The sequence below is a fragment of the Lygodium microphyllum genome, chromosome 19 (genome assembly GCF_053477565.2).
Source record: "Lygodium microphyllum isolate KBCC chromosome 19, Lygodium_microphyllum_v1.1.10, whole genome shotgun sequence".
Classification (NCBI taxonomy): Eukaryota; Viridiplantae; Streptophyta; class Polypodiopsida; order Schizaeales; family Lygodiaceae; genus Lygodium; species Lygodium microphyllum.
Genome location: NC_141153.1, coordinates 48,139,667 through 48,161,912, shown reverse-complemented (window position 1 = coordinate 48,161,912; position 22,246 = coordinate 48,139,667). Strand labels below are relative to the sequence as shown.

The following is a 22,246-nucleotide window of genomic DNA, read 5'->3' as shown; positions in this document are numbered from 1 at the left end:
GCTGAATGCTCATTATGTAGTGAAACAATGGTACATACAGACTGAAATTGCAGCAAAACATTTGCTTCTTGGACATCTTGGAAGTACAAGTGTGTGTACTTGCTATTATATTTAGCAACTTTGCTAATTGGCTGAAACTATTCAGCATTTTATTGCAGTTTTTTATTGCTGAAGATGGCTAGCAGTGCATCTACATTTGACACAAAGAATCTCATTGAGATTCGTAAATTTGATAGCAATGGCTTTGATCTTTGGAAAGATCGTATGCAGGGTATATTCTTTCTGAAGGATTGTGATGATGCCTTGGCAAAATATAAGCCTATTGCTTTGTCAGATGAGGATTGGGCTAGAATGAATAAAAAGGCCATTACTTACATTAAATGGTTGTCACAGATGATATCTTGGTTGATATCAAGGGACTTCCTACTGCCTATGCAGTTTGGGAGAAACTCAAGGCTACGTATGAGTATACAACTCCTATCAATTAGGTACATCTCATGCGAAAGTTGGTAAACTTAAAGCTTGATGAGTCTAAGCCTGCCTCAGAGGATTTGAATACTTTCATTAGTATTTTGAGTCAGTATAGGATGCAGGCATGCCAGCTTTTGATTCTAAGTTGAGGGCTATCTTCTTGCTCATGGCTTTATCCGATTCATGGGAAGCATTGGTTGTGTCATTGAGCAACAACCCCAATTTGATATTTGATGGTGTGTGTGGTTCTATTCTCAATGAAGAGATTAGATGCAAGGCAAGTGGGGAAAATAGTGGATCAACCTACAGTGTAAGAGGAAGAATTGAAAAAAGATCAAATGCTGCAAATAAGAACAAAAATCGCAGTTATCAGTGTGGTTGCAAATGGCATAAAAAGCCCGATTGCAGGTACTTTAAAAAGGAACAAAAACGCAAGAGGCAGGCTAATGCAAAAGGCAAAAAGAATGAAAAGGATGGCAGCTCTACCCTTAAAGAAACAGAAAAAGCAAATGTGGTATGTAGTGTTGTTATTGAGGAGTTAGAAGAAGATAAAGATACTGATTTGCTGGTTGCATCTTCAGATTCACATGCTATGTCAGTGGATGACATGTATATCATTAAAATGGATGTGATAGATGCTTTGTTGTCAGCTCATGATGGTTTGTCACAATTGTGGATTGTTGACAATAGTGCTTTATTTCATGTAATAAAATTTGGGTTCCGAGCATGAAAAAGGTGCTACATAGTCAGGATGTGGTATTTAATGAGTCAAAGCTGCTGAAAAATGTCACATCTAGTGACTTAAACAAAAAGAAAGTAAAATTTTAGCATGATTAGCCTCTTGAACAGTCATTAGCCACTGAAAATTCAGCTCCATTTGATGTTGCTTATGATAACTAACGTATCATCATTGAGCTAGTTGAAAATGGGCAGTAAAAGGATGCTGAATACTAGCTTGGGCAATAAAACCAGCATGTTGAAAATGAATTACAGCAGCTTGAAAATGTATTACAGCAAACTGAACATGCAGTTCAGCAGACCTATATTGAAACCAACCTTCCTCCTTGGATAGGGTGGTAAATCCCTGATTACCACTTAATTACAGTAGCAAACAATAAATGCAAATTTGAAAATACAAATTTACCTACTGATCTTGAACAATGCACACCCGATTGGCCCTAAAATTGGCGCCCCGGTACTTCAACTCCCCTTGCTGCCCAATGACCAGCAAGTCTTCAATCTATTTTGCCCCTTGATTCAGGTACTCAATTGGCCTTCACCCACTTCATAGACGATGGAAATGCCCCAAATTCAATGGCTGGCTAGTCCTCCACCTGAATCCAACTGAAATTCACCTTCAGTCTTGTTGAATCCAAGTCTTGGAGCTTCCAATTTTTGGCACGCTTTCCAAGGCTGCTGCTAAACCCTAATTTATACTGTGAAATTAGGGTTTACGTCAGAGAAATTTGCAATTTCTCAGTCTCTAAGGGTCCAAATGCTGAGATTGGTCTTCTTTTGCCCTTGGTTGCCTCAGAAGGTCTTCTAATGGCTGCAAATCAGACTAGCAGTCTCCACTCCCTCTCTCTTGCAGGCTGAATTTATAAAAATGCATCTCCCCAGCCTCTAAAGACGTTTTTCAGTCTCGCATGGGCATTTTTGACAAGTGGCAGCCTTCCCAAATGGTTTTTCCGGTATTTTTCATAATTAAATATTAATTTTCAGCCTGTAAATACTGAAAATTAATCTAACAATTATTTCGGTGCCCTGAAAAATAATGTGATTGGCCAATAATTAAATTGGCTAGGCAACTTCCATTCCTGAGTGTCTCTGCGCCATCTTTGACCATCAGATTGGCGTTAGGTACCATTAAATGTCACTCACTTATGGCCAAATGGATGACCCAGGCTAATAACTGGCACTAAATACCACCAAGTACCTGTGCGGCATAACTTATAGCAACTTTTGCCTTTGACATCCCGTGATTTTTGTTAAAATATTGAAGATACATGCTAAGAAGGATCACTGATGAGCAAATAGATAATCATAATGAGGCATAAGCAATGACAAAGAAGAACAATTGATATTATCCAAGCATAATGCAAGTACAACTGAATGAGAATGATAGATAAAATGAGTGTGGGGATGAGTGCCTTTTATAGGCTTACAGTAGGTGGTATTGGTAGGGGGAAAAATGTGGAAAGTGACCATGGTATTCACCAACTGTGGTTTTAATAAACCATGCATACAGGACCTAGTCTAAGTCTTTATTTGCAATGTGTTTCTTTGCCTTGTTATTCTTTACAAAGAGGCTATAGTGGATGTGATTGCACATTTCTCAACACCTCTCCTCAATCACAACCAAGAAAGACACTAAGTATACAGAGGCTGTCATGAGTAGAACCTTGCTAAGTGTAGACATGGAAAGAACCAACCATACAAAGCTAGAGGCTGTCACAAGGCCTCACTAAGTGTGTAGAGGCTGTAGTGTGCAAAGGTTACATGAGGAGTACAGGAGCTTATGGTAAGAACATTAGGCAAGTCCACAGCTAAAACTTAAAAAAGTCTATTAGAAAATGAGCTACAAAAGAGGGACTGGTGAGTCCTATCCTTTTGTTCTTGGGTGTCTTCTTCTTCTTCTTCTCCATTGTTGTCTTTATCTTCTTTGACTGTGGCAAGATATGCTCTTTGAGACCTTTTCGTAGCATGGCAAAATTTCTCAATATGCTTAGTTTTCTTACAAAAGTCACAAACTATGCTCTTCTTCCCTTTCACATAGAGGAGTTGTTGGTCTCCTCTTGGGATGCTTGTTTCTCCCTTGCTCTTGATCTTCTTTTTCTCTTTCAGGAGAGAGGCTTTGATATCCACAAGCTTCGTCTTTGGCATGTTGATTAATGTGGTAGACACATTATCAAACTCAGGTGGAAGACTCTTGAGAAGCACTCCAATGCAAATGTCTTCATCCATCTTCAAGTTGATTCCTGCAAGTTGTATCAAGAAGCTTTCCATATAATTCAAATGAGTTATAAGTGAGATATTACTTTTCATGTCAAGTCTAAAAAATTCAATCAGTAAGCCATATTTGGAGGATTTTGAGTGAGCTCCAAACAGGGTTTCTAATTGATTCCATGTTGCTCGAGAGGTTTCACAATTATCAATATGATGAATGTAGCTATCATCAAGTTCGAGTTTGATAATAGCTTGAGCCTTATCATAATTTTTCTTCCATATGACTGAAAGTGTAGCTTCCCTTGGTTTCTTCTTTGACCACTTGTGATTGACCACAAGCCTTTCTTCATTAGGATCAGTTTGATCCTAGTTTGCCATGTATGGAATTTGACACCGTTGAATCGAACTGTCAGTGAGTCCTTACCCATGTTGAGGTTGCAAGATCAGCAGCAAATCAGCTCCAAAAATTTTAGATTTCAGCGGCAGAAGAGTTGAGCACAAGTACCAAGAAGCAGTAGGTGATTGGTATCAAGAGATACTAGGTGACTAGAATGCTCTTTGAACTTGAAATCTTCAAAGAGATTTGAGGTCTTCAAAATCTTGCAAGTCCAAGTCTTCCCCTCCTTGATTTGGTACTGGAGTAGCACAAAATACTCAGATTTGACCAAAGGCAAAGTTGATTGTATCAGATGACACAATAACAAGAGTCACCAGATCAGTGTCAAGAGACACTATGCTTGACTATGCTTCAATCTTGCAAAAAAAATCACCAAGATCTCCCCTTCTCAATGATTTATTGTGAGAATGTATGCCGAATCCAATGATATTTGAGTGGTAACACTATGGCTTGAGTGGTAGAGGAGAAAAATGAAGTGAAATAGAAGCTTGAAGTTGAAAGAGCTATGGCTTCTTTGTTAGGGTTACAACAGGCGATTGATTTTTTGCTGATTGCAGCTTGTACATGTGATTATATTGCAAGAGATTTGATGGGGAGATAAATTAGATAGTAGGCTTCAAAAGCCCCATGGAAATCATCAGCAATGTTGCATGCACGGGCTGCGTAGGCTGTACGAATGGACTGCAAGCGCGAACAGGCAGCGATTGGGAAACCACGCAATGTTGGAGAGGAGAGCCACCAATGTGACACTGTAAAGTGATAGGAAGGAGCCCCTTGAGTCAAGGAAGAGTTCCCTAGAAGAAAGCCCGAGCTGAAATGGCATGGTTTGAGAGATTCAAGCCCTCCAATGAAGGTGGTTGGCTATGAGGTTGGTGAGAGATTCATGGAAATGTGGAGGGAGGTAGAAATTCAAACTGGATTGACCCAATGAGTACCCTAATGACTCATTAACTTGAAACCCGCTGTGATACCATGTTAAAATATTGAAGATACATGCTAAGGAGGATTACTGATAAGCAAATAGATAATCATAATGAGGCATAAGCAATGACAAAGAAGAAAAATTGATATTATCCAAGCATAATGCAAGTACAACTGAATGAGAATGATAGATAAAATGAGTGTGGAAATGAGTGTCTTTTATAGGCTTACAGTAGGTGGTATTGGTAGGTGGAAAAAGGTGGAAAGTGACCATGGTATTCACCAACTGTGGTTTTAATAAACCATGCATACATGACCTAGTCTAAGTCTTTATTTGCAATGTGTTTCTTTGCCTTGTTGTTCCTTACAAAGAGGTTATAGTGGATGTGATTGCACATTTCTCAACAATTTCTTCGGGTCCCGGGCTCGTAAATTTACTTTAACCCAAGTTGCACCTCACATGTGCATCATTTACTTAATCATGTGATTAAAAGTTAATCCACATGTTAAGTGAGGTTTCAAAAATACATATCCTCATGACATATACAAAGGTTTGATTCCTCTTTGGACTGCATTTTACTCACAGACGAAGGTGAGTCTCTTACATATAAAGAGGCATTACATGTGAGTTAAAGAAAAAGTGGGAGCTAGCTATGCAGGAAGAAATGAAGTCATTGTATCTGAATGATACTTGGGGTTTGGTTCCATTACCCAAAGACAAGAAAGCTATTCCTTACAAATGGGTTTATAAAATCAAGTGTGTGGATGGCAAACCAAAATACAAAGCCTGGCTTGTGGTTGAGGGCTATGCATAGAACGAGGGGATTGACTTTTAGGAAGTCTTCTCACATGTTGTCAAAATGACCACTCTTCGGGTATTGTTTGCCATTGTAGCATCTTTGAATCTTGAACTCGATCAGATGGATCTTAGAACTGCATTTTTGCATGGTGATTTGGAAGAAGAGCTGTACATGAAGCAATCAGAAGGCTTTGTTATAGAATAGGAGCATTTGGTGTGTAAGCTCAAGAGAAGTTTGTATGGTTTGAAACAGGCTCCTAGACAATGGTATAAAAAGTTTGATGTCTTCATACTCTCACATGGGTTTAAAAGAAGTAATGCAGATCAGTGCTCATATATCAAGAAGGTTGATGATGGAAGCGTTATTATACTTGTGCTTTATTTGGATGACATGCTTATTGTTGGTAAGCATAAAAGCCAGGTTCATTCATTTTAAAAATAGCCGATTTCAGCCTTTTCCATGAAGGACTTGGGTCTAGTTGAACACATTTTAGGCATGCGTGTGAGGAGAAATAGAGAGCAACAGCTCTTGTTTCTCTCACAAGAAAAGCACATCAGCAAAATACTTGATTGTTTTTCTATAGATAATGCTAGGCCACTTGGTGTTCCTTTACCACCATATCTTAAGCTTAGCAAAGTAGATTTCCCAAAAGATGATAAAACAACAAGTTCTATGAAGGGTGTTCCTTATGCTTCAGCTTGTGGTTCACTCATGTATGCTATGGTTGCCACTGCATCTTGCGGTACCTTAAGGACACGCAAAAAAAATTTATTTGCTATGGTAAGGGTACGTTAGATTTGAAAGGGTATTGTGATGTAGACATGGCAGGTGACTTGGATACTCGCAAGTCTACTAGCGGGTACATCTTTACTTCGATTGGTGGGGCAGTTTCTTGGTGCTCTAGATTGCAAAAGATAGTAGCACTTTTTACCCTTGAGGCTGAATATATTTCAGCCACTGAAGCTTCGAAAGAAGTTGGGGGGTCGTTTGGTCAAGGATTTTGGGCTGCCTACCAAAACACCTGCACTTAGATGTTATAGCCAGAGTGTTGTATGCTTGGCTAAGAATGCCATGTTTCATGCACGTACCAATTATATTGATGCTAGGTATCATTTCATTAGACAGGTTCTTGATGATGGTCTAGTCACATTGACTAAGATTAAAACATAGGATAACCCTGCAGATGCTCTCACTAAAAGTCTTGCAAAGGCTCAACATGAGCATTGCATTCGACTAGTGGGAGTTGGTTAAAGGTTCGCTTAGGACCTTTAAGTGGGAGGTTGTTGGGTGTAAAGGCCCTTACGCTACTCTTGTGTGTATATTACTTTACACATGTGAACTCATCCTTGCGGGTGTAAGTGTACTGTACCCTAAGTATAAATACATTCTTTTATTTTGTGTATCACACCGGTACTATATTCCGCTATACGTTGATGATATATTATTCACAAGCTCAAATTGTGCAACTATAGCAAACATCAAGGCAAAACTTTGCTCTACATTTGAGATGAGAAATTTAGGTTTGTTTTCTTATTTCTTGGAGATGAAGAAGTGAAGTAACCTTTTGTCCTAGCAAAAGTACGCCCTTCAGCTAGTGACATGGCCAGGTCTCTAGATCCCACTATCCATTTACACAAGGATACCTTGACTCAAACTTTTGATGCTCGTACCTATCATTCTGTTGTAGAAAAATTATGAAGAGTACGAGCAGAAGCAAAACAGAGTATGTGCGTTGATCGAGATACAACAATGGTTGAGTGAAGAGAGAGAGAGAATCAACTGCGCTAGTAGCGTACACATATAGATTTGGATCATATGGCGTAGAATGGTATCCATGAGTCCATAAGAACTTGTCCATCCTATGGTACTAAGACCTCAACGCTTGCTTTAGCTTATAAAGAGCTTTCTGCAAACAAAATACCTTGTTAGTCTAGTCAATGGAAGAAAAGCCGAGAGGTTGCTCCATAATGACTTCCTCCTCCAAAAAACTGTTCAGAAGGTCACTTTTGATCTCCATATGATAGATCGGTCAACCGTGGTGAGTGGCGAGCGCAACCCATGGACGAAATGATGTAAACCAAGCAGTAGGTGCGAAGGTTTTCTTAAAGTCAATGCCATGATTTTGCCTAAAACCTTGCACTACAAGGCGAGCTTTGTGCTTGTCTAAAGTGCCATCAGTCTTTAGCTTGGTCCTAAAAATCCACTTTGTCTCGATGACTGTCTTGTAACGAGGACAATCCACCAATGTCCAAGTCCCATTTTAAACAATACTATTCGGTTTATTCTCCATAGCCTTACACCAAAAAGGTGTGAGCGCAACGGAAGAAGGAACACGAACACATAGAGAGAGAGAGAGAGAGAGAGAGAGAGAGAGAGAGAGAGAGAGAGAGAGCAGAGAAGGAAGGAAGAAATATTGCACTGACTGAAATGAATGTTGAATATAAAGCTGTGGATTGATCAGTCCTTGCACACAGCCCGGAGCATCAATGAGGGCACGAGATTAGGCTGATGATGGCAGCATCGAAGACGGAGGAAGATGACGGAGTCGGAGTGTGCACTTGCTAAGGAAGGAGGGAAGATGATAATCTAATCGATTGCCAAGTGGGAAATGGCTATAAATAGCCAAAAAACCCAAAAACTGGCCGACTTGAAATTTGAGGCAAAAAATATGTCCGACCAGCATTTAATGTTGGTAAATGCTAGGAATGCTCAAAAAAAATCTCGGAAAGGGTGGACAATGTCTGACAGGTGAGACAAGTTGAAGAATGCAGAAATTGCCTCGGGAAATGCATATAAAATCCCAACTAGAGGAGAAAATGCACTGACAAACTCCCAAAGATTGAAGGTATCAAGGATACACTCCACCTTACACGACCAAAGCGAGTAGTTGGAACCATTAAGCCGGTCTTCTTTGGGCAAAGAAGGGAGTACGGGCACCTATATAAAGGGTGCCATGGAAGGCATATGAAGGCAAACAGAATGAGCCTTCTCTGAAACATGGAGAGAATGGGGAATAGAGGGATCTCGTACAAATGGGCTAGGTGACCTCCGGTTGTTGCGTGAACTAGCACGAAAGTCTCTCCGTCTCTCAGAGGAAGGAATAGATCTCATCCTTTGAGTCAGCAGAGAACTGGTGATAAGACATCTTCGTATATATTTGCAATCACCAAACAAACTGCAACCAACAAACAGTCAAGATGGAGCTGCCTATGTCAAAAGAGACCAAGAAGATGTTGTCACTTGCAAGAGGAGAGAGAAAATGCTGCCGCTTGGAGACAAAAACTGCCGCCTATCCTCTAGATGATGACGCCTCCTCCCCTGCTGATGTGGATGATCTCCTGTTGACTGCGTTTGATGCAAACGCAGGCTGCAAATACCTAGAAAACTGTCTCCTACTCCTCCTGATATTGCAAAACAGTAATACGCAGGTATGGAAGGCTGCATTTTAGCTTGGACAGCACCGCTAGGGGCTGGAAAGGATGGAAGAAGGGCTGCACTTGATGGTGTCCTCCTTTGCAATGGAAGCTCTCCTTCGTGCTCTCAGTTAGGCGATGAATGATACCATGCTCTGATACCATGTGAGAGTGTGCAACGGAAGAAGGAACATGAACAGAGAGAGAGAGAGAGAGAGAGAGAGAGAGAGAGAGAGAGAGAGAGAGAGAGAGAGAGAGAGAGAATGAAGGAAGAAATATTGCACTGATTGAAATGAATGCTAAATACAAAGCTGTGGACTGGTCACTCCTTGCACGTAGCCTGGAGCGTCACTGAAGGCACCAGATCAGGCTGATGATGATAGAGGAAGATGATGGAGTCGGAGTGTGCACTTGTCAAGGAAGGAGGGAAGATGATAATCTAACTGATTGCCAAGTGGGAAATGGCTATAAATAACCAAAAAACCCAAAAATTGGCCGACCTGAAATTTGAGGCAAAAAATATGTCCGACCAGCATTTAATGCTAGTAAAATGCCAGGAATGTTAAAAAAATTTCGGAAAGGGTGGACAATGTTTGACAGGTGAGGCAGATTGAAGATTGTAGAAACTGCCTCGGGAAATGCACATAAAATCCCGACTAGAGGAGGAAATGCACTGAAACGCAATAAACTAAGTGCTTTAGAATGAGCTACCTCCTCCGTCAAAACAAGTGATAGACAAACCACAGCTCCTAAAGTCTGCGTCTGACTCAGACTGAGGCTCATAGGTAGGAGATGACAAGGCATGACAAACATGACTGCTAACAAAAGGGTCTTGGAGATTCTCCTACCAATTGTCCGGCTTAGAATGTGCAATGTAATCAGCTGTAATCAGCGATGCATATGAGGCTTAAGAGGTGAGCTGAGCAAACCTTCTAGGGTTCTCCATAGAGGAAATCCGATGGAAGGATCCTTGAATCCCGCATGGTTTGCTAGTATCAGCGAGGTAATGGATCTTACGGAGAAGGCTTGAAAGTTTAAGTATCTAGAGGAAGGTTAGGAGCAGTGGGCAGTAGACCTGGCCCAGTAGGCACTATCTCAAATGACGTGAGCGGAGGTGAGGACGAAGAGTTCTATGCAGAGGACTACACTATGTTCGTCTCATCAAAGGTGATATCCTTTCGAACGATCACCTTGTTCGTTTGAGGATTGAACAAACAATAGGTTTTTGCTTCGGAAGAATAGCTTACAAAGATCAAGAGATCTGCTCAAGGGGTGAGCTATTCTATCTTGTTATTAAGAGTGTGCATATAAGTACGACTATCAAAAACTCTGAAGTGAGAAATAACATATCGAGAGCCATAAAATGCAATCTACGAGGTCTTTTTAGGGACCCCTGTATTCGGATATCAATTAAGGATGTACAGAGAAGTGTTAACAACCTCAATCCAAAGGTCAACTTGAGAACTGTTTATGGTCACTTTTTGGATCAGTTGTGCATCAGTTTTTGCACTGATTGTTGGTCAGTTTTTTGCAATGAGTTTGTGATCATTTTGGGGTCACATTTACAATAGTTTGTGATCAGTTCTCAGATCAGCAAGTGATCAGTTTATGATCAGATTATGCTTAGTTTTCAATGGTTTACATATAGTTCCATGGACAACAACATATGTTATGATGCCATTGATGTTTTAGCCATGGTTTATACTTGGTTATGCTATGCTATGGTTTGGTTTTGCCAAATGAGTTAAGCTCATGAGAAATAGACATCTCGCATGCTAATCTGGCAATGTTTTTGAGATTCTTTGCGAGTCTTATGTTATGTCGGCTAGTAATTTTCAGCATATGTTGGGCATATGGAATGGTTGAACAACAGTGTGCAATGTTGTGTTGACTATAATGCCCAATGGAAATTCCAATGTAGTACTTTGCTTTTGATGCATTTGGCAGTGCAATTGAGGACAATTGCAAGGATTTCAAGGGGGAGGGTTGAGGACATGTATTTTTGAAACCCCACTCAACATGTGGATGAATTTTTAATCACATGATTAAGTAAATGATGCACATGTGAGGTGCAACTGGGGTTAAAGTAAATTTACGAGCCTGAGACCCGAAGAAATCACAGGATATCAAAGGCAAAAGTTGCTATAAGTTATGCTGCACAGGTACTTGGTGGTATCTGGTGCCAGTTGTTGGCCTAGGTCATCCATTTGGCCATAAGTGTCAGTTGGTGATACTAGAGAAGTGGCGTTTAATGTTACCTAACGCCAATCTGATGGTCAAAGATGGTGTAGAGACACTCGGAAATGGAAGTTGCCTAGCCAATTTAATTATTTGCTAGTCAAATTATTTTTCAGGGCACCGAAATAATTATTAGATTAGTTTTTAGTATTTTAAGGCTGAAAATTAATATTTAATTATGAAAAATGCTGAAAAAACCATTTGGGAAGGTTGCCACTTGTGAAAAATGCCCATGCAATACTGAAAAACGTCTTTAGAGGTTGGAGAGAGGCATTTCTATAAATTCAGTCTGCAAGAGAGAGGGAGGGGAGACCGTTAGTGTGATTTGCAGCCATTGGAGGACATTTTGAGGCAGCCAAGGGCAAAAAAAGACCAATCAACAACAAGAGACAACATCTACAGGCTGTTGAGGCAGGGTATCAATAGTAAATGACTGATTTTTTTCAGTTCTTTGTATCTACATGCTGTTGTGGCAGGGCAACGGCTGCACTAGACTGATTTTTAGTCATTCTTCGCGATAAAACTCTGAATTTTCTCTCTACAGATTTCCCTCTCATCTCCCAGATATTTCACAGCCTTGCTCCGAAGATCTGAGCATTTGGACCCTTGGAAGTTGAGAAATTGCAAATTTCTCTGCTGTAAAACCTAATTTATAGTAGAAATTAGGGTTTACCAGCAGCCTTGGGAAGTGTGCCAAAAATTGGAAGCTCCAAGACTTGGATTCAACAAGGCTGAAGGTTAATTTCAGCTGAATTCAGGTGGAGCACTAGCTAGCCATTGAATTTGGGGCATTTCCAACTTCTATGAAGTGGGTGAAGGCCAATTGAGTACCCGAATCAAGGGGCAAAATAGATTGAAGACTTGCTGGTCACTTTGGACAGCAAGGGGAGTTGAAATACCAAAAGGGATTGGGAGAATCCCATTGTAAGTCAACTTATTCTTCAATAAAGCTAAAGAAATACCGAAAGGGCGCCAATTTTGGGGCCAATCGGGTGTGCATTGTCCAAGATCAATAGGTAAATTTGTATTTTCAGATTTGCATTTATTGTTTGCTGCTGTAATTAAGTTGTAATCAGGGATTTACCACCCTATCCGAGGAGGAAGGCTGGTTTCATCGACTGTCAGTATGGTTTATCACACTGAGTTGATGCCATGAAGGATCAATATCTTGCTGATTTTGACTTTGGAAATGTCTATGATCAGCTTTGCAATGGCCAGAGGTATGATCATTTTGTACTTCGAGAGGACTTTTTGATGATGCATGGACGATTGTGTGTCACAAAGCAGATGAGGGGCAAGGTGATGATTGAGAGTCATGCTGCTCCTTATGTGGGTCATAGGGATATTGATGCCATAGTTAAAGACAGTTTAGCACTTTTTTTTTTGTCTAGCTCGCGTGTGCATTGTCCAAGATCAGTAGGTAAATTTGTATTTTCAGATTTGCATTTATTGTTTGTTGTTGTAATTAAGTTGTAATCAGGGATTTACCAACAATCCACGAAAGGAAGGTTGATTTCAGCATACCTTATGCATCAGCTTCTGATTCTTTGATGTATGCCATGGTTGCAACTCGTCCAGACATTGCTCATGCAGTGGGAGTTGTTAGTAGATTCATGTCTAACCCTGGCAAACCACATTGGGAAGCAGTGAAATGTATCTTTAGATACTTAAAAGGTACAGAAGACAAGTGTATATGCTATGGAAAGGGACACTAGAGTTGCAGGGATTTTGTGATTTGGACATGGCAGGAGATCTTGATACTAGAAAATCTACCAGTGGGTATGTATTTACTTTGGTTGGTGGGGCTGTTTCTTGGTGTTCAAGGTTGCAAAAAATTGTAGCACTGATTACTACAGAGGCTAAATATATTTCAGCCACAGAAGCTTCTAAGGAAGCTATTGGGCTTGGCCGTTTGGTCAAGGATTTTGGTCTTTCTCTTCACATACTCTAGTGCTTGGTTGTGAAAGCTAGAATGCAATATGTGTCACCAGGTGGTGATACTTTTTGCAGTTGCTTTCCTTATTTACTTATACAAATATTTTATTTTTCTTTTCTTTAGTTGTTGCTTTTTACCCCGAGAGTTCTCTTGGATTAAGTCGGGATCTTTGCATGGCTAGAAGAGGCAGCCATTGGGACAAATTGGCCTAATGGTTTGTCTGAGCCTTAGGACCGGTTCCATATTGAATGGGCACTGAAGAATAAAATGCCAGTGCTTTGGGACTATGGGCTTAGCCATTGGAGATGGTGTAGGACAATGAGTTTGGTTAAGACAGAAGATGCAAATGTGAGAATGCTCACGGAATAAAAGTCACCGTAACTGAGCCACATTATACTCTTTGATGTGGTTGGAATGATAAAAGTTGCTCAGAACAACTTGAATGTAGGGGTCATTATCCCTAAATATTATTTTTGGACCCCAGAATTAGTTCGTGTCATTATCTTAGTTTTTGCACAAGGATTAATTCTCTGGTTTGTGCCGAGGTGAAATTTTGCACTGAACATGGAGAATTTTAGACCGGCAGGTTTAAACGGGAAAATTGTTACGTGTATGCCATGTGGCACAAATTCCCAAAGAGAGAGAGAGAGAGAGAGAGAGAGAGAGAGAGAGAGAGAGAGAGAGCATTAAAAGAAAAACCTAATAGGCATAAGGGGTAGATTTGAGGGTGAAGTTTTCAGGGGCTGAGGATAGATTGCTGCAAGTATATTAGCTATGGAGAGTACTTCTTCGTCTCTGACTCATGTACAGAGGTAGAGCTTGCTCCCTTTGGTCAACTCTCTCTCTATTCTTAGAGGAAATGCTCTGAATGATTGGCTGATTCCATCGAAGGTACAATTCTATGTTTTCTTTGTACTTTTGTTGAGGCAAGAGCCTCACTGTCCAAGTTCAAGAGCAGGTGTTGGCTTCTCCAATGCAGGAACTAAAGAGAGTGATGACCATGTCACACAGAAACATGGTTTTTCAGCTCTGATTTAGTGCTGTTGGTGGGACTGTTTTACTATTGGAATGATGCTAGGGTAAAAGGGATGTTGTTTTGGATATACTGGACAATAAAAAGAGTAAATAGAGAGTTCTGCAGATTGCAATTCTGCACATGAATCATTGAGTTTGTGTAGAATCATTGAGTTATGGTTACAGAAAATGCTTTCCTAAAAGGAATGTTGTTCTGGATATGCTGGATAGTAAAAATAATAAATACAGAGTTCTATAGACTGCAATTCTGCACATGAATCATTGAGTTATGGTCACAGAAAATGCTTTTCTTAAAGGGATGTTGTTCTGGTCATGCTATACTGTCCTTATGCAGCTGGGATTTACTTAGAAAAGATGAAAACCAACTGTTTACAGGTTATGTATTTTAAAACATTTCATTTTTTCTAACTTTCCATCTTTTAATTGATAAAGAAATACCAAGAGGGGTGCCGGTCTTCGGGGTCAATATGGTGTTGAGTGAGGGAGTGAGGTCTTTGTTTGTGTGTGTGTATGTGTGTGAAAAGACCATGTGTTAATTGAAGGAACTATCGCTTTATGTGAGTCATAGACCGGTTTCAGTATGTTTGGCTAAAAATGTCGTGTTTCAGGCATGTAACAAACACATAGATGTTCGGTACCACTTTATCGACAAGTCTTGGATGATGACCTTGTCACACTGACTAAGGTCAAAACCCAAGATAACCTTGCAAATATTCTTGTTAAAAGCCTTACAAAGGCTCAGCAGGAGCATTGCATTCGACTAGTGGGAGTTGGATAGTTTAAAGGCACCAGTTTGGGCCTTTAAGTGGGAGGTTGTTGGGTGTAAAACCCCTTTGGCTGAAAACTCCCATCCATTCCATGTGTATAAACTTACGGGTGTGAACATACCCTTTACTTGTATCCGAACAAATATATTTTTATTCTTTGTGCACCGCGCAACACACTGGTACACTCGCATTCGATTCTCTTAGCTCTCAGCTCTATCCCTGCTTATTTCAGTCTTGCACTCCATAGCACTCGCACTCAACAGACTATGATGAAGGTGGCAAAATTGTGAAGTTTAAGCCTTTTAGTGGAGCACAAGATGGACCGAAATCACTTGTTTTTATTCAATAGATTGATGCAATGTACTCTGGAGGCAACTTCATAGAGGCATCTAAGACACGAAAGGCAACCACATTTTTTAAGGAAAATGCATTGTAGTGGTGATCCACAGTTCTTATTCAAGGGAAGTCACCTACCACTTGGATCCAGTTCAAGTAAATGTTTGCTTTAAATTGGTTGATAAGTATCTTTGAAGTAGACATTATGATAGCTTGGAATCAGTTGAATTCCAAAGATTGCAAGAACTTGGATTAGTATGATAAGAAGTTTTGGGCATAGTTGTCAAGTACGAAAGGTACGATACGGTACGGTACGATAAAATACGGTACTAATTGGTACCTTATGATTTTATAAGGTACGGTACGATATTAGTATGAAAAAAAAAGATGATTTTTAAAATAACAAAAACCATAAATCATTAAATGATACATCATAGAATACATGTTTAAAGTGGAAATAGCCATTTCATTACAGAATAAGATGAATACATGAGGGTGACCATCGTGGTCGCATGGGCTATGCAAAACATGCGATACATCATACAACTACAGTCTAGTATATCTGATACAAAAAAAAAAAGAGAGACCTATGTCGTATGAATGATGAATCTATGATGAGGCATCACTTTCATCATCATTATCATCATCATTAGAACCATCTAAGTGCTCATCAAGAGAGTTTGAAGATGACTCCTCGGCATTCGATGATGAGACAGACTCATACTTATCCTTAGTGATGAGGTTACCATCATCATCAAATGATGGCTCTCTAGGTGGCGGCTGTGTAGGCCAGGGGGAGACACCATCATGAGGCACAGGATGTGAGCTACTAGAGCCCCGCCTTACATATGTTTGCAAGTCACTCAAACCACCTCTCCTCGATGATGGAGGGCGTTGAATGACCATGCCCCTGCTACCACCTACTCGAACTCCTTGCCCACGAGCACGTTGATTGCGAGTGTCACGAGTATCTGCTGCTATAAGCTCTCTATGGAACTTTGCAAAAATCATCTCCTCCTCGTCGTCCATCTCCTTATGTACACTCGCGGAAGAGTGTCACCCGTCAACTTGAATGTATCAACATTCACCTACACAATGCAGTGATGCACGTAAGATTGATCATGATTCATTTTAAATACTAAATGCTAAAGTCTAAATTGTAAAGTATAAAGTTTAAACTTCAAAGTTCAAAGTTTAAAAGTTAAAACAACAAATTTTAAATGTTATGGTTAAGTGTTTAAACTTTACATGCTTCGGACTACCCATACTTATCATAGCCCTCATCATGCGTAGGTTAGTGCGGCAATAGACTAGCCGCTTTAACTGTCGTGTGCTAGGCCGATTGTGAATCTTTGTGTGAATGAGAGAATAGACACTCCGGTTTCTCTCACATGCATCCGAAGAGCAATCCTGGGCAAGGACCCTCATTGCTAAGGGCTAAAGGGTCTCCAGTGCGTATCCAAAGTTTTGCCACCAAAATAAAGGCTTCACAAGTGACTCTCTTCTCCAACAAGTGGGAGAAGTAAAAGTCACATGCCCTCTCTGATTTGCATAGCATCCTAGCTTCTCTAGCATGGCATTGTGGTCATCCACAAGGATCACGCGAGTCAAATAAGCAAGCTGGTCTGAACGGAACTCTCTATCATCCATGACCGTCGGTGACTTGTAGGCTGGATGTACCAATGCGGCAAAACCATGGATGGACTTATGCATCCACGCCCATCTCCTCTCTGCTATCTCTAAAACATGTACACGTTGTGTCTTTATGATCACTGTGCAAGCACGTGCCTTTGTCAATGCCGCTCGAAATAAGTGAACGAGAAGGCCCATGGTGGATCCCTCGCAATCACTCCTACGTAACACACTATAAAAGGGAGTCACGACAATGACAACGGTATGGACTTTTTGCCAAAACTGCTCATTAAGGCACAAGCGCTGCATGGCTTTGGCCTCCTCTGTCTCATGCTCATCCCACTCATTCCATAGAGTGGACACCACTGTCTGGCGCAAGGTGGACCGCACCTCATAAAGGTGCTTTAACAATAACCACATGTAAGCAAAGCGAGTTGAAGAAGGCTTCTTCAACTCTAGTGTACTATGCTCACGATACATCACAAGCACCTTTACCTTTACCATGAAGAATATGACAATTGATGTAGCTTTGGGGACCACCCTCTTCACCCACTTGAGCTTCCTAATGTCCTCCATGAGCAAGTCCAAACAATGACTTGCACATGGAGTCCACACAATTGTAGGGAACTCGACCTCAAGCAAACGGTCCATGCGCCGACAATTCAATACTTTGTCGGTAACAACTTGCACCACATTTGAGAGGCCCGCCTACAATCACGGTCCACAATTTACAAATTACAAGTTATGTATAAATCAAATTTGAATTATAAATCATGATATTATCATAATTAAAAAAAGTGAAACAAATTTAAAACGCAAATTGCAATATATATCTCAATGATAGCCTGTCGAATGTGGCGGTAGATAAATGCGCCTGTCGTTTTTCTCCCCCTCTTACCGGAATCTATGGCCCGCAAAAAGTAAGTGCCGAGTGGACATGAGACGAGTATGTTGATGATACCCCATCTCTTACGATTACTCCATCCGTCGGTGAGAATGGAGCAACCATATTTTATCCATGCGGCCCGGATAGGATCAAGGGCTCTATCAATCCTCTCCTTCTCTTCATCAATCTTTCTCGTCCTCATGTCGTTGTATGTGACACCGGTCCATCCTTCACATGGATCCACATTGTCAATGGCTTTTACTATCTTCTTCCATTGCTCTTGCTTTAGGCCATTGAATGCAAGATTGCACTCAATCACCGTGCGTGCAATTTCAATGGCGGCTAGTCGTTGCCTTTCTCTAAGAAAGGCAACCGATCTACGCACATGACCGGGAGCTTGAGAGAGAGACGATTGTCTCTCCGGCAGCGCATGAGCTTCCACTCTTTGTCTTTTACCGGAGCTGGATGTGGATGTGGAGCCCCCACCACCAATGGTAGAGGCCTCTCCCGCATCGGTTGAAGATATGCCCACATTGGATGCTTCCTCGTTAGTAGACTTAGGAGTTGGTGCTGATAAGCCACTTCCTCCTCCTCTTATGGATCCCCCTCTCATCTTGGCGAGAATCTCCTCCGTAATGTTTTGAGGGATCTCCTTGTGTGGAGCAACTTGCCCCCCCGTCTTGGAAAGATGTTGGAGAAGTTGAGTTGCACCACTTGTATAGTGCTTCCCGCAATACTTGCATGTCTAATGGTGGGAGTTAGACTTCTTTGTGTCCCTCCCCACATGGATTGCATGCAAATTGAAGGCCTCGTGCTTCTCACGAGTCATGGTGTTGATCACGGATAAAGAGGCCACACAAAGAGAGAGAGAGAGAGAGAGAGAGAGAGAGAGAGAGAGAGTCTCGACTCTTGAAATTTGAGTCTTCAAAGTTAAAAGGGAGGGAGACTGGAGAGGCCCGAGGGTTGGGGTAAAGTTGAAAGAGCAAGAGTGAGAGAGAGGGGATGGGAGATGAGAATGACAAATGCTTTGATAGGGTGCGGGATAGAGGGGATGGGAGATGAGATTTGAGAATGGCAAATGCTTCGATAGGGTGCGGGAAAGAGAGGATGGGAGGTGAGATTTGAGAATGACAAATGGCAAGTCCATTCAAGAATCAAGATCCAAGAGAGGAAGATGAGAATGGTAAGTCACAAGTGCTTGCTGAATTGGTGTGGAAGCATAGAGGAGAGGAGCACCTTTTGTAGATGAGAGAATGGTTAAAGTTCAAACAGTCAAAGAGGGGTCAACGATCAAAGAGAGGGCTACCAGCTAGAAGCAATCCAAAGAGGGCTGGGGAGGGGAGTGCATGGCTGGAAAAGGGGGTGGGATGAGGTATCCAAGGCTTCCCACCCCCCAAAAAGTGCCACGCAGGCAGGCGGAGTAAAAGCAGGGGCGTAGGAAATGCGGGACGCGGGATCGATGACGCGCAGGCGATGTGGCCCAAATAGGCCCAAAAAGTTGTACGAATTCGCACGCATACGTACCGTACGGTACCATACGAATCTATCCATACGACGTACAAAGTTAACTATGTTAGGGACTAGCACTAATTAATCAACTAATGTCAGTCTAAGGGTCAAGGGAGGTTGGGGACCACTTTAGGGCAAATGGCCTAGCCAATTTAATTGTGGATGGGCATATTTAATTTTGGGTAGTGTTTGAAGGGCTGAAATTAATTTTTAGGATTATTTAATTCTGAAAATAAATTAAATGGTTGGATAACGCTGAAAAATGGATTTAGAAGGCTACCGCTTGGCAAAAATGCCCATTCAAACTAAGAAAACGTTTTTGGGGTTGGATCTCAACCATTTAGTTTACAGCTTTGGGAAGAGAGAGAGAGAGAGAGAGAGAGAGAGAGAGAGAGAGAGGTTGCTGGTCCATTTTCTGATTAGAGAACAACAATTTGCTATAGAAGGACAACCAAGGAGGGGACATCAAGGAGTCATCTTCTAGGGGCTGGCAACATTGCTGATCAAGTGACAACATTGTGGAGGTGCTTAGCGGTAGTAGGTGATTGCATTATATGCAAGCTGGGGCAGGCAGCAAGCAACAGGCAGAATTTTTTGGCGAAGAAAATCAGATTTCTCTCTCATCTTGGCTTTCTCTCAGCTTCTTCAACCCATTCTTAGTATTTCAAAGTCATTTTGAGCAGATGTCACCCAAATTTGGTGGAAAGCAAAGAGATCTTTGTTGTAAACCCTAAATTTCTTCATAAATTGGGATTTGACAGCCAATTGGTGAAGGCATTGTATAATGAAGTCAGCACTTGAAATTTGTGTAATTGTTAGGGAATTTTGACGCCAGTCCTTTCATTGTAATTTGGGGTAGCATTTGGCCAATTGGAGGTTCTATTCGTGCAACTCTTGGGTGAAAAATCATGGGGTGATTGGCCCGAATTGATTATTGATTGTTGCTACAACAAAGAGGTTTTTGGAAGAGAAAAGGGGATTGTAAATCTTAGCTTGTACTCATTCCATTAGCAATTAAGTTAAAGAAGTACCGAAAAGGGCGCTAATTTTGGAGCCAACAGGGTGTCCAATGTTTGAGATTATTAATGTAATTTGTGCATTTTAAGTGAAATTCATTTACTGATTATTGTAAGTGCATGCTTAATCAGGGAATTACCACCCTTTTCAAGAAGGAAGGCTAGTTCTAGGCCTATTTGATACTTATCAAAGTTTCGCTAGTACACTTCTACTTGCAAAAGGTGATGCTGAGGCATACACATTTGATGCATTGGTGTCATTGTTATTGCAAGAAGAGCAATCCTGTGTGAATTGTCTAATATAAGTATGGAAAATCAAGCATTTGCAGGTAGCCATAGAAACAAAGGGAAGTCATGGCAGCTAACTCAAAGGGTAAAGACAAATTAGCACCTTCCACGGACTCCTCAAGCACCAAGGATGAGGGTGCTAAGAAAAAGAGATACAATTATTGCAGGAAAAAGGGGCATGTTATTAAAGCATGGTGAAAAAGGATGAGAAGTGAAAAGAGGAAACAATTGGGTATGAGTATTGCTTAAAATTTAGCAAGTGCGAAGGATGCAACATCACATTTAGCAAGTTTGGACATCGGTTAGTCTTATGCTTTTGTTGTGTGTTCATAGGATCCTTCTTCACATGCATATGATAGTTAAAAACAACAGTACACGGTATTTTGAGAGGAGAGCTTCCAAGCCCATGACAAAAGAGGGGATCAGTTGTGTGTGCATGTCACGAGGACGTGAAAATTTGATGCTTTGCTTATGTTTAATTGACATTTGATTAAAGGATTAATCAAATGTGCAATTAAAAGATACACATGTGTTACACATGTGAGGTGCAAGCTACCTTTTTTACAGTTGAAGGCCCAAGGACCTTGTGAAAAAGATGGGTGTCAAAGGCAAAAGTTGTAATAAGCTACACTTGTTAGATTCTAGGTGAATTTTGGTGTCAGTTTGCCCCTAGGACCATTAATTGGCCATTTAGTGTCAGTGGTGACGCTAGGGACTAGGCATTAATTAATGGATTAATGCTTGTCCAAGGGTCAATTAATGCATGGGAACACTTTGGGTTGCAACCTTAATCCATGCCCAGAAAATTGACCTTGCCCATCCAAAAATTAATTGGCTAAGCCAAATTGCAACCCAAAGTGGTCCCATGCATTAATTGACCCTTGGACAAGCATTAATCCATTAATTAATGCCTAGTCCCTAGTGTCACCACTGACACTAAATGGCCAATTAATGGTCCTAGGGGCAAACTGACACCAAAATTCACCTAGAATCTAACAAGCTAGGGGCAAACTGACACCAAAATTCACCTAGAATCTAACAAGTGTAACTTGTTACAACTTTTGCCTTTGACACCCATCTTTTTCACAGGGTCCTTGGGCCTTCAACTGTAAAAAAAAAGTAGCTTGCAACTGTTGCTAGAAACTCATCAGATGCATCCCAAACTCTTGTTTCTCAACAATGCTGACTACACAACCATAGTAAAGCATAAACCAAGCCAAAACCATGGCTGAATTGTCAATGGCATTCAATGCACATGCTGCTGTCCATAGAACCAGCTGAATACCATTGAAACTAATGATCATACATTGAAAACCAGCACTCGATAATAAGTCTCTCATGATCATAACTTGATGCAAATGTACAGTTTCAGAGCTGCAATGAAAACCATACCCATTTGCATACATACTACAGTGACTAGTACATTGAATAGTGACCTCATGGCAAACATAGTGTTAGCACAGTACCTTGGATGCATGTTGAATACATCTGAGCCCACTATACACGAGAGCAGTCCATTCTTGGAGGAGTGGAAGTGCTACCTCCCCCTTGAGTATCAGGTGGTACTCTGGACTCTTGCCCTGCTGAACCTGAAAGAGCCCGATCCAAAGTCGGCTCTAACTGAAAGGCATCAAGGTAAAGCTGCAACAACTGAG

At 41.0% G+C, this 22,246-nt stretch overlaps 1 pseudogene; it reads right to left on the bottom strand.

The window, feature by feature from the left end:
• Positions 1-13,494: 13,494 nt before the first annotated feature.
• Positions 13,495-18,607, bottom strand: LOC148019837 (uncharacterized; annotated as a pseudogene).
• Positions 18,608-22,246: the final 3,639 nt, after the last annotated feature.